Source organism: Schistocerca nitens, chromosome 7, assembly GCF_023898315.1.
Source record: "Schistocerca nitens isolate TAMUIC-IGC-003100 chromosome 7, iqSchNite1.1, whole genome shotgun sequence".
NCBI classification, from domain to species: Eukaryota; Metazoa; Arthropoda; class Insecta; order Orthoptera; family Acrididae; genus Schistocerca; species Schistocerca nitens.
In genome coordinates, this window is record NC_064620.1 from 120858748 (window position 1) to 120872129 (window position 13382).

The window sequence follows — 13382 nt, forward strand, 5'->3', positions numbered from 1 at the left end:
GAATGTGGTGTCACCGCTAGACACCACACTTGCTAGGTGGTAACTTAAATCGGCCGCGGTCCTGTAGTACATGTCGGACCCGCGTGTCGCCACTGTGTAATCGCAACCTAGCGCCACCACATGGCAGGTCACGAGACACGAACTAGACCTCGCCCCAGTTGTACGGACGACATAGCTTGCGACTAGACCTACCAAGTCTTCCTCTCATTTGCCGAGAGACAGATTGAATAGCCTTCAGCTTAGTCCATAGCTACTACCTAGCAAGGCGCCATTTGTATCAGTGCTTATAGCTTACTAATATTCAAGAGAGATGTATTCCAACAAGAGAATAAAGATAAGTATATTATTCCAACTACGTACTTTTCTTCTTATTCATTAATAAGTCTCATGTTCCAGAACTTCAAGCCCGTCTGCGTTAGTTTAGCGTGCACCTAGCTACCTCATTGTGTCTCGGCTGTATGAAATAGACACAACACATGGAATACAGACAGATCTTAGATGGAAGAAAATATCAACTTTGATATCCTTATCGCTAAAGAATAAAATATGGATTCTTGCCCTGGAGCTGGCGAAACTGTATGGACAAATAGATGAACTGAGAGTCGAAAAGACTAGACTATGTCGGGAATCAGCAGCAGCGCCCTTGATTAGCAAGCACGCACTCAGATATTACAGGCAGAGATTGCAGAACTAAAAGCGGAGACTGAGAAGCTGAGATCCGAAAACCAGTCCCTTCCAATGTCTTTCGCGACGGTTGTGGCTAGCGCTCCTGCTGGAAAGCCAAAAAACAAACTGGAGCAACAAATCAGTCAAACGAATGCCAAACAGACCAGCACCCTTTTCTTCAAATCGGACAGTAACAGAGATGCCAAAACAGTACGGGAAACGCTATTAAAGACGATGAATCGGACACAAGACAAAGTTAAATAAAGGAATAAGATCAACACAAATACTGTATTTCTGGTGACCGAAACCCAAGCTGACAAAATAAAAATAACGGAAAAGGTAGCACAACTTCAGAACATCAGGTGTGAAGAGCCTAAAAAATTTAGGCCACTGCTCACTGTCTACTAAGTACCAACAGCATCAACAGATGAATTTCTTGAAGAGTTTGTAACGTAGCGTGTTACTACGAAATAACATTCGATGCAGTAAGGCACGCATCCGTGTAGCACGGTGGCTTCAGGATGGCTATGTTTTTATCTTCGGTCTGACTCACAGCGCAGCTGACTTTAACCAGCTGTGAGAACGATCTCAAGTAACATTCAGTCGATACGCAAATCCATACCCCCTACGAATCTAAATAAACCATAGTAATTATCATCCGATTTTGTGTTATTAAGGAAGGGACTCTATCAACATTTCAGCTTTTTATCAATTATAGTTACGGAGATTGATAAAATTACTTAAATGTCCTAAAACCGACACTTACGTTTCAAAGCTCAGTTAGGAACAATAACCAAATGTCTTTTATTATCATCTGAAGTCATAAAAAAGCTCACAGTATGTAAAATCACTTAACTTGAATTTTCTTTTCAAAACTTTAATTACTCTACGTTATGTAGTATAACAATCATTCAAAATTATTATTTGCTTATTATTTTTTGTGTGAATACATGGGAATGAATGAGAGAGTGTACGTGGGACATACGTTAAAACTTAATGTCATTTTATGTAAAACCTTATAAAATTGAACCATGGGAAAATTGTGTTGAAACCATGATGCTGATGACATATGTTGATGTGTGCTTGCTTTTGTAAGAGAGCAGCCAGAATAAAAGTCTGAAGCAGAAAAAGTTTCTATATTGATTTAAAGAATGTTTTGAATTTCGTTCTATTTTTTTTAAACAATATATTAGATACTGAAATTGTAATGACGTTAATGACTATCTGATTAGTGGTTGGCTAAGGCAAGTTTTGCCGCGAGAATGATCTGGATGGATCATTCTGATTGGTCATTCAGATCAATAGCCAATTAGAATTAAGCGGTTCCCGCGTGCAGATAATTAGACAGAGTGGAGAGGAGCATCGAGATAGTCGCTCTCTAACCTGTTTCCGAGTAACACCACGCTCGATGTCTCTGCGAAAATAGTATGTAAAATGTAGAGCTAGGGAGTTTATTGTAGTTAGAACGTGTCGTGACTAAAACGGTTTAAGTTACGAACATTTTGAAGAAAGTGTGATGTTTCTGAACTAATTAGTTGAAGTTTTATAAGCGTGTGATTTTTGGTCGTAGAGACAATTCCGTGTGGAATATTCCGTGTTCTCGATGGAATACTTCGGCGAGCACTTCTGACATAGAAGACCACTGAAACGACCGAACGTTTAACTCACTAATAGTGGTGGGTTAGTGACTGTTACCTTGGGTCGGACTTGCAGGAATTCTGGCTGCTTTTACGTGTGAAATATGTTGGATAAACAGTGAAATTGGAATGATAGAGCACTTGCATTATTAAATACGGACTTGACAGCCATTTCATGTACTTCCTTATGAATAAAAAGACGTTAATAGAATTTTTAAATGCTTCCTGCAATTAAAAAGTACACGCTTATAAAACTTCAACTAATTAGTTCAGAAACATCACACTTTCTTCAAAATGTTCGTAACTTAAACCGTTTTAGTCAAGACACGTTCTAACTACTATCCGAAATTTGTGAAAATGAACTTACAGGAACTGATTTGCAAATTGAGTTGCGCGGCCTCTGTGTAGTAGGTATTAGGTAGTGGTTTTATCAACGCTGCTTCACACTGCCTAGCGTGTATCTATCACTGCAGAGTGAAGGGTCGTCGGAAGGAAGAAATATAGACGTAGGTGAACTGTTCGATGAAAGTGACGGAGAGCAAAGGAGACGAAAGAACGACAGGATCACCCCGCCCTACCGCAAGTTGTACGAAATCAATCTCAGTGAGCACATCTTAAGGGAAGAATTCAGTGAAGGAGTTTCAATCAAGTTTGAAACAGGACCGAGAGGCAAACGTGCAGTAAACAATGTTCTTGAGTTAACACCAACAATTCTTCAGCAGTTACTGCTGACTGAAAGAGTGTACATTTAGTTTGAAGCACTAAATATTAGAGATTTTGTAGCAGTACAGAAATGTTTTAACTGCTGTCGTTTTCGGCACCCCACTAAGCGATGTGACAAAACGCAGGTGTGTGGACGATGTACCAAGCCAGGGCACAAGAGATTTGACTGTAAAGAGGAGACAGCCATTGGATGTATACCACGCAAGTACAGGAACAGAGTCTGTGACAAGATAGGGGGCCTGAATGTCAAACATACAAAATGATTTATGAAAGACAATGGAACGTACAGAATATATGTAGTGAATAATGTTCACCAATATGAATTGTAATTTCAATCGTGAGATCTTCCACCCCCAGCCACATATGGAAGTAAACGCACGGACCAAATCGTCACACTAACCAGGTGAAGATAGTGCATCTTAACTGCATTGGAAGTACCCTTGTTGGCATGGAACTCAGCAGGTTATTATGCAAAACACACGCAAGAACCACATATGAGACTACTGATATAATTCACCACAATTGTGAGAACTCGGAATGAATGCTAAGGCAGCAAATGTACTAATGAACCCAGATTTGACTGCAACAAAGATATCTCAGTTTTGTGCAGAACACATTGCCACAGAGGAGACTGTACAGGGACGTGACATCTGGATAATTTCATATGCCCAATATTCCTTTACTGACAAAATGCGAGACATTGCACGTTTTTCACAAGGGAAAGGATTGAAACTTCCTGGCAGATTAAAACTGTGTGCCGGACCGAGACTTGAACTCGGGACCTTTGCATTTCGCGGGCAAGTGCTCTACCAACTGAGCTACCCAAGCACGACTCACTCCCCGTACTCACAGCTTTACTTCTGCCAGTACCTCGTCTCCTACCTTCCTTTTCATTCAAGGGAAAGGATTGCTTATATTAACAGATATAAATGCATGGTCAACCATATGGCATGCTGACAAAACAGACGCTAGACGACAGATAATAGAGGATGTAATAAATGAATGTAACATTTTTTCATCAAACAGGGCAGGACAACCACCGATCTTCCGTGGTCATGCTGGAGGCCAATGTAATATTGACATCTCTCTGGCAAACGACATTTCCCTACCACACATAAATAAATGGGAAGCCATGCACGGGGCCACAATGCCATCATCATTCACACAGACAGTTACACTCTAACATTCTGCGTGGTGTCTGTTTGTTCTATATCGTGTCTCCCTACCACTTTCACGCAACGACTCTGAGCGTGTTTTTTAGGGAAGTGACTAGTTTGAACCTGGGACCTGTTGCTGGTAAGGAGACGCCAGACCACACATGACATGTAGAGTTCAGAAAAGTTCAGTGAGACTAGCGATGATATAACCAAATACTTAATGATTTCAGCGTCAGCTCCACTGCACTCCCTGTAAAAGAATCTTAATACTAACTAAATTTAGTGGAAGGGGTTCAAGGCTTTCCTATTTTTAGTTAGCTGGTAAAATAACGCCGAAAAAGCAGTTAAGTTTACCATTGGAAATTTTATTCTACTCACAAAACATTGTTTATAAATTGCACTATTGATAAAAGGAAATGTTTTAATACAGGATGATAAAAACCAACTGCGTTCAACAAAAATGTGAACGAATATTCCCTGAGTGGGTTTCCAAGTTCTACAATGCATCGAAGGATGATCTATGCCATATCACATCTATAATCTAGGTTTAAATTAAGTTTCACAAGAGAGAAAACTATCAAAATGGTCTACAGTGACCCTCAATTATCTTTAATTACTTATCTAACTTGTCGTAAATTACAGTGGCTGATGTGGCTTCTCAATAACTATATAACAGAAAAATCATCGCGTTTCAGATTTTTACTTCAAGTGGCAAATGTGAACACCATTAATTGACGATCGACACTAGTATTACGCAAAAAGGGGGTGTAACAGATGAGACTTCTGCAGTTCTGAGTGAAGCTTTATGCGCTGTTATGCGGCATCGCGTGCGTTCATTACCTTGTCGGTGTTCGTCAGGGGGCGGTAGGCAGCACAGCTCCGCTCACCTCGCCGTCTCGGAAGCAACTCTCTCCTAACTTCTCCTTACCACAATTTACCGAAGTTGGTTTAAAAAAAAACTATCTGGCTGTGTTTTCATCTGACCAATCAGGGTCTCAATGTTAACCTTGAGCTCCGCCTACAAAAATTCTGTCTATCCAATGAGGAACGTTATACTTTTCGTGGTGGGGCAATGTTTTTAAAGTTTGCAACGTAACAGAGACGCGAAAAAGTCTCACGCTAAAACTTGCAGCTGGTGTGGTCCTTTTAGTGTTATCGTAAGATCTATACTGTTCTTCTGGAGGGCTCTATCTTTTAACATGGGCAGGGGGGTGTTCCTGACGTAACAGAGACGCGAAAAAGTCTCACGATAAAACTTGCGGCTGGGGTGGCCCTTTTAGTGTTATTGTAAGATCTATACTGTTCTTCTGGAGGGCTCTAGCTTTTAACATGGGCTGGGGGGTGGTCCTAGCGGTTAGCTGGTGACGTGGGTGTCCGTTCCTTATCGCCTTCTAGCTTAACACGGTTCTGCTCTCGGCTTCTGTTCTCGTTTCTCCCCTTGGAACTGCGTCTGTCTCACGGTGGGAAGGTATGACATGCATTTAGGCATTCTTGTGTTAGTCTGTGGTATTCCATTTGCTCACTCGTTACTCGTATTACTTTGGTTAATTTAATGTCACGATTTATTCGGAGCTATGTGACATACTACTGGATTTGCTTATCATGTCAGGGTTTTCATGGAAGGTGTTGGATTTGCCTGACACCTTACAACACGAACATACATAATACTCAAACACAATAACAGCGCTTATTTTTTGGCAGGGCAGACTGGGACAAATTGAGAAATGCAATAGAAGAATCGGTATTGCACACCACTCAGAACAGCATAGACTTCAAAACACATGTCTTGACAAAAGTCTTGCAAAAAGCGCAAACAACTGCCATCCCTCTGACCAGTGTCAGGTGGAGGCATCAACAACCTTGGAAGCTGAACTGACAAGATTACGAAAAGGCTCACGAAAGAAGAGGAAGTTCTGTCAGAAGGCTATATCAGCGCCAGAACGACAGCTCAGACTAGACCAATACCGTGATGCAAAACAGAAGTACAAAACTGAACTTTATAAAACCAGACAAAAACATTGCACCCATTTTGTTAAAACGAATTTACAAAAAGACATATGGGGACAACCATTTAAGCTACTGGCCGAACGCAGTAACATCACGATGGTATTGTCAACGTTAAAACGGACAGATTGGACCATGACAAGTAGCTGGAGATGCTCGGCAGAATATCTTCTAAATAAGCTCTTGCCAGGTGATTCGTATACGGAGGATGAACGACATCACAAAGATCTACGGGACGAAATGAAGAACGTGTACGCAAATGAGGGTATCACCCTCACCTTTTCGCAGGAAGACTTGGCTCTAGCAGTAGATAAACAAGAATAGAAAGGCGCTCGGGCCGGACGGGATATACACAAGAGCATTGAAGAATGCCAGTACATTAATCACCCCATATTTGACTGACCTCTTTAATGAAGCCCTTTGCAAGGAAGAATACGTACACTCTGGAAAACGGCAAATGCAGTTATTATAAAAAGTCTGAAGACAGGTATCCAACAGACCCGAAATCATATAGACCTATCTGTCTCTTGCCAAGGTGCAGGAGAGGCTCCTGTGTGATAGATTATAGGCGCCTCTATGGCCTAACACCCGATCAATATGGATTCAGAGAACGTAAATAAATTGAAGAAGCCATAAACCGCGCCTTATAAATTGTCGGGAATATGAACGAGAAATATGCAGCCCCTTTACTTATTGACATTGCTGGAGCTTTTGATGATCTCTGGTGGCTGTCACTGCTTGCTAGACTAGGGAAATTCGACTGCCAAATGCTCTATATGACAGCTTCATGGGCCACTGCAGGGGACGAATTGTAGAATGGAAGGCAGGGACACAGAGCGTGATTAAGAAAATAACCAAGGGATGGCCATATGGATCAATATGCGGGCACATTTTTTTAGATATAGCGATTGAGCCCCTACTGGACATCTTCGATAGGCACACACATGCAGAAGGTGTCGCTTATGCGGACGAACTTTTGGTTGTAGTTTCTGTGCGGTCCGGGCTGGAATTAGAAAACAAATGTACACAAACAATGCAGACCATGAATCACTGATGCAATAATAACAAATTGAAAGTAGCAGGAAGCAAAAAAAGTTTACTTATTACTTAAGGGCGCACTACTGAGGAATATAGTATAAAACTGGATAACGTTAATATACAGAAGAAGCAGGTTAGATGAACAGGTCTCCTGTAATGAATGTGTAAAACTGACTGTACACAAAGCCGCTAAAATCATGCATAAACTTGCCAGATTAAATTCAATACTCTTCTTCTGACTAACATTACTGACGATGCAGACTTATCATACAGCGTTATTTGAATCCATTGCACGCTTCGCTGCTAGTGCCTGGGCACATCGCCTATGCCTAGCGACCAATAAAACATTAGCCAGGAGAGGACAGAGAAGTGTGCTACTTAGGATGTCGGGAGCATTTAGCACAACACAAGTCTCCCTGTATGTAGTTTTAGGAACATGTCCTATAGACCTCACTATCCGTTATAGAGCTGCCTCATACTGGTTGAATCAAGATAGACTAGACACAGTGTTACAAATAACAGGGGAAATGGCTCTGAGCACTATGGGACTCAACTGCTGAGGTCATTAGTCCCCTAGAACTTAGAACTAGTTAAACCTAACTAACCTAAGGACATCACAAACATCCATGCCCGAGGCAGGATTCGAACCTGCGACCGTAGCGGTCTTGCGGTTCCAGACTGCAGCGCCTTTAACCGCACGGCCACTAACAGGGGAAAACATAAGAACCAAACAACACTTACATAAATTGAAAACTGACATGTGGCAAAGAGGATGAGAGCCATCAAAGGGCGTCGTGTCTTCTTCTTTCCAAATATATCAGACAGGTTAAGGCTAAAACATGTGGATCCTAGTCAGGCATGGTTCACTAACCTGACATGACATGGACCACACCCAACATATGGGACTAAGGCAAACCGAGATATGCACATGTGGCAATCCATGAACAAGTGAGCACATTGTACTAAGGTGTAATTCACTTGACCACGCAAGACAAGTTATGGGAGATGATTATATCGGTAAAATTTCTGTGATCCTAATAAATGAAATTTTCTTAATAGTCTGACTAGTGAAGTGTGAAGAACACTGCTTGAAATACAGCTGAGTCCCGCTAATGCGAACCCCAGTAATCCGAACGTTCGGTTAATCCGAACATGAAAAATGTTAATCTAAGTATGGAAAACTGTGCGGTAAACAGCTGTACATACACACTATTTTAATTTACGCATTACAGTAAACATGTATTAGAAAAATTGGCACGAAAACATTAGGTTTAAACAATGCATAACAATGAAAGAAAAGCTGTCAAACTTACTAAAATACAGCGGACATTTTATCCCTACTTTTTAGATGACAAAAGCTCATTGTTTTTTGGCGTAATGAAGACAGTCTGTTATCTGACGCATAGCTGCCCCATCGTTTTATAAACATCAGATCAGTAGGTGTAACAGTAGGCTGTTGCTCCAAATAATGTAGCGCGAGGTAAAGGGCTTCTACTGCGTCACTGTGTGGCACTAGCTCTCCTTTATCGCTTTCAGGTTCATTGTCACTTCCGTCACCGTCACAGCAGTCCAGTTCTTCCTGGTCTTCAGTCACAGCAGCAACTAATTCAGCGTCGGTAAGGTTCTCCAAACATGCCCAATCCGCTGCCTTTCACTCATCTACGTCTCCTTCACTAGCTTCTTCACATCCAGGGATTGTCTGTATCATTTGTAGTACATTTTACTCTTCATTTTCAACTAGGTTGTCCTGAAGTACAAGAGATGTCCACAGTTTTCTCCACGATTTTCTCAGAGTATTTTCTGAAATATTCTGCCAATCCTCAGCGGCCCAATAAACAACATCCTTCACATGGGCCTTTTTTATTTTGTCCACTAAAGGAATGCTATCATCTTGGATCAGCGTTCTTAAAAACTGTTTTCTGTAAATCAGTTTTAATGTTTGCAGTACGCCCTGGTCCATCGTCTGTAGAAGTGGTGTAACATTCGGCGGCAAAAACTTCGCCACAATTTCTCCATCACATAATTCCTCAGTGCTGGGGTGAGATGGCGCGTTATCAATCAAAAGGATTGCACGGGGAGACAAATGATCTTCCCCAGAAAACCGTTGAACAAAAGGAACGAACTGGCTGTGAAACCATTCTTTGAACAGCTTACCATCCATCCATGCTTTTTTCTGGTTGCGATAATATACTTGCAGGGACTTCATGTTGCAGTTTTTAAAAGCTTTGGCCCTAGCAGATCTGCCGATCAGCATTAAAGTCAGCTTGCGATTACCAGCAGTGTTGCTGCATGCTAATAAAGTCACAAGATCTTTGCATATATTAAAACCAGGAGCATGGTCTTCTGCTTCTGATGCCAGGCTTTTTGTTGGCAATGCCCTTAAATTAAGTCCACTCTCGTAGCGTTATAAATTTGAAGGGGAGACTACTTTCCCTCTCTTACCAATTTTCAAACTCAGCTAAGTATTCCTTCGGTTCATCACGGTTAGAAGAAAGCTTCTCTCCAGTAATTGTTAGCTGACGGATTCCATGACGTTTTTTGAATCTGTCCAACCAACCCGTCCTCGCACTAAAAGACTCATCACCCTTCATTAAATATGCAGGTAAACAGCCTTCTCCTGAACCAGTGCTCCACTCAAAGGAGTTCCCCTTTCTCTTTCCTGAGCTTCATCCACTTCATCGTACTGGGACTGTTCCAAAATCTGCCGAATTTCGAGTGTTTTTCCCGAAGACGTTGCACAGGACTGTTCAAGCTTCACTCGGTTGTTCTTCCAATCTCAAGTGGTTGCTTTACCAACACCAAGTTCCGTTGCCAGGTTAGATACCTGTACATTCTCACCATTGTTTGTCCGCTTCAAAGCATTCAGTTTTTCTTTGAAAGTTAACGTTGTATGTTTCTGTTCACCCATGACAAAAATACGTACACCACTACACCTGAACGAATACAACAGAAATGTTACGCGTGCCAGCGATCGACAACTAACATAACGAAGCGCTTTGCGAGCCATCTGACAGTACACTGACCGCAGACACTACAAAGGTCTCAACAACAAGGGCAGGGACTGAGAGTGAGCCATTGATCCCACACTTTTCCCCATATTTTACCATGGTGTACCTACTCATCTGGTTGGTCTACTTCATTCTAGAAACTCGTCACCGTAATTCCGGCTAATTCGAACAAATTGGTAATCCGAAGAAGATCCAGTCCCAATTAGTTCGGATTAACGGGACTCTACTGTGTATAAAAATCAACTTCCCAATGCCAGAATAAGAACACAGACAGAAAAAGAACACAACATAACACATGGCAAGACACAAGTTCCGACGCAGACAGGGACACAGGAACAGATTCAGTCGAACATACCGATATAGAAGCATCAGAAGGGCTTAGTTCATTGTAACACACTTCAGAAGATCATAAGATTGACCCACACACATAAATTGTCATACATACAAAATTAGAAAAAGAACTTATTTATATGCAGGTTCCCCTTCTCTCGACTAACAACCTTGTAACTTGATTTGCTAGATGAACTACCTGTGTACTATTGTAGATAAACCATCATTTATATACAAATGTAATCAATTGTGTACACGCCTATTTGGTGTGTAAATATATCATACATACCTATTAACAATGTATGAACCATTGAATTTAGATCGCTGCAGCAATGCAAACAATGTGATAGGGGGCTCGAAGATTTTCCATGGCCTTCTCAGATGAAGCTGGCGATAGCGTGAAACTATTCGATTTTTACTTTATATTGTGTTGTACTGGGTACTGTCTTCTACTTCCTCCTCATATTTTGAAGTAATGAGTGCTTTTGCTTTTCTAAACATACATTGTACTACTTTAGTAAATATAGAGAAGTAGTTTTAATTATATCTTGAAATATTGTATCTTGTATCTAAATTACATTTGACGTCAGACATTTTATCAGTTTCCCTTTCCAGTACACTCAGAGCATAAAAGTTAGATTATTTTCACAGAAGCTCCATTACTTTTCCTATATTTGTGATATTATTAATCATTTACTTTCTTAAAATTACATGTACCTTTATACAATGTTTTATAAGATAACATCTGTATTTTGGCAAATCTTTATTTTTGAACACTGTTGATCTTGACATTTTAACTACACGTTTCATTCATAATTTCATACAGAGAAATATGGTCATGTTCAGTTCGTATTTCTATAAAGAATATTTAACACTTAAAACTATATACAAAGATATTAGCTTAAATTAATTCTAACTATTTTTCAGATTTCATCTTTTTATTTTCAATATGTTATTATTGTTTTATTAATTATGTGGAATTAAAAATATCGCATTCTGCATGAAAATAGAATATAGGACACTCAGAGAAACAGCCACGGCAGAACGATCAGAAACAGGTCCACCACTTCGTGGCTGGGACGGGCCACAACGCGGGCGCTTGTCAAGCCAACGTGACTTGTGAGCACCCATGGCGGCTAAGTCACCCATATGCTGTTTGGCTTGTTACTTGTACTAAGTAGCACACGGCCCATCTTAGTAATCCAGGTGGTCGGCTACTCCGTAGTGTTTAAGTGAAAAAAACAAAAAAAGTAATTATTTGTTTTCTGATGGCAGCTGTGTACATGATGGGGTAACGATCTGCTTTGTACAGAGTATGGTGATCTTCCTTCTAGGCGCTCAGACGTGCTCGACCAGAGCCTCAACGATGAGGATAGTTGTCCTCAGGTTCCCATGCAGTTCAATATTGGACCACTGTCGTATCCAAAGGCCCACAAGTCTGGATATTGCGCGATTCAAAGTAACCGGTCAAATGGAGACCAACAATGAGATCCATTTCGAACGCTGACGGCGGTTGATAACACTGTACACACGAGTATGCGGCATCTCAGGGTCCTTCAGAGTGAACACACATCTGACGCTGTACACCTCACTTATATTTCTTACCAGACGTGGTGTCAGCACTAAATACGAACAGTAGTAATGCGCTCTGGTTTCACAGAATTGCAACTCTGATCACTCAGTGGGGCGGCCGCTGTGGCCGAGCGGTTCTAGGCACTTCAGTCTGGAACTGCGCGACAGCTACGGTCGCAGGTTCGAATTCTGCCTCGGCCATGGATGTGTGTGATGTCCTTAGGTTAGTTAGGTTTAAGTAGTTCTAAGTTCTAGGGGACTGATAACCTCAGATGTTAAGTCCCATAGTGCTCAGAGCCATTTGAACCATCACTGAGTGGTGTGTACGCGTACCAGGTTACACTGGTGTCTGATCATGTCTTCTTAGTGCTTCACATTTTTTGGCAGTCAGAGTATTATAAAGCCAGCATGAGATAGTCCTACCCACCCCCTATCTATCTAAACGGTATATGTATAGGTTTGAACAGTGACTTCGTAGGCTTTCCTGGCGTAATAACTCTTAAAACTCTCCTTGGGTTTGCTGTCGGTTCCTAAAATCAACTCGATTCAATATTTCGGCGATCCAACCGTTCGCCATCTTCAGGAGAACGCTGCTTTGCTGCTGAGTCCCGGGGAGAAATAATGCAAATCGACTTACCGTACACGGCGCCTGCGCCGCCTACCACAGTTGCTGCCCTTCAAGACAGGGCAGGTGGCACCGCCATTAATAGAATGTCGGCGGCAACGATATATCGCACTCGGAGACGATTTTCGAACACTCCGACTGGCAGCACCGAAGAAAGTTTTGTTTTGATGTGGTATAGTACGGGTTTCCACGTCCTGCTAATAGGAAACCCATTGTCTCTATTAATCAAATTACCTGCGAACCTAATTTCAGTTGCCTCTTTATAAATACTGTTCCAAAAACCGAAAGTATTGGCAATAATCATAGTTTCGTAGAATTTCTCCCGTGTCCCTCGTTTAAGCAATGTCCTGCAACCGCCGATTTTTCCGGTTGTTGTAGCCTCCTGTGACGGCGATGTCCCACGCACCTGTCCTGAACTGCGTGAATCGAACGGCCGATGTAAGACTTCTCACATACACGGTATTTTATGTATTCCTGGCTACCTAAGTCCTAAATCATCTTTCACAGATTTGAATTCATTTCCTATTTAATTAATTATTTGATTCACTCATATTTCTCAAAAGTAATGCAAAATATGCAAAGTGCAAAAGCACTAATGCTAAGCATTTCAGTGCAACTTATT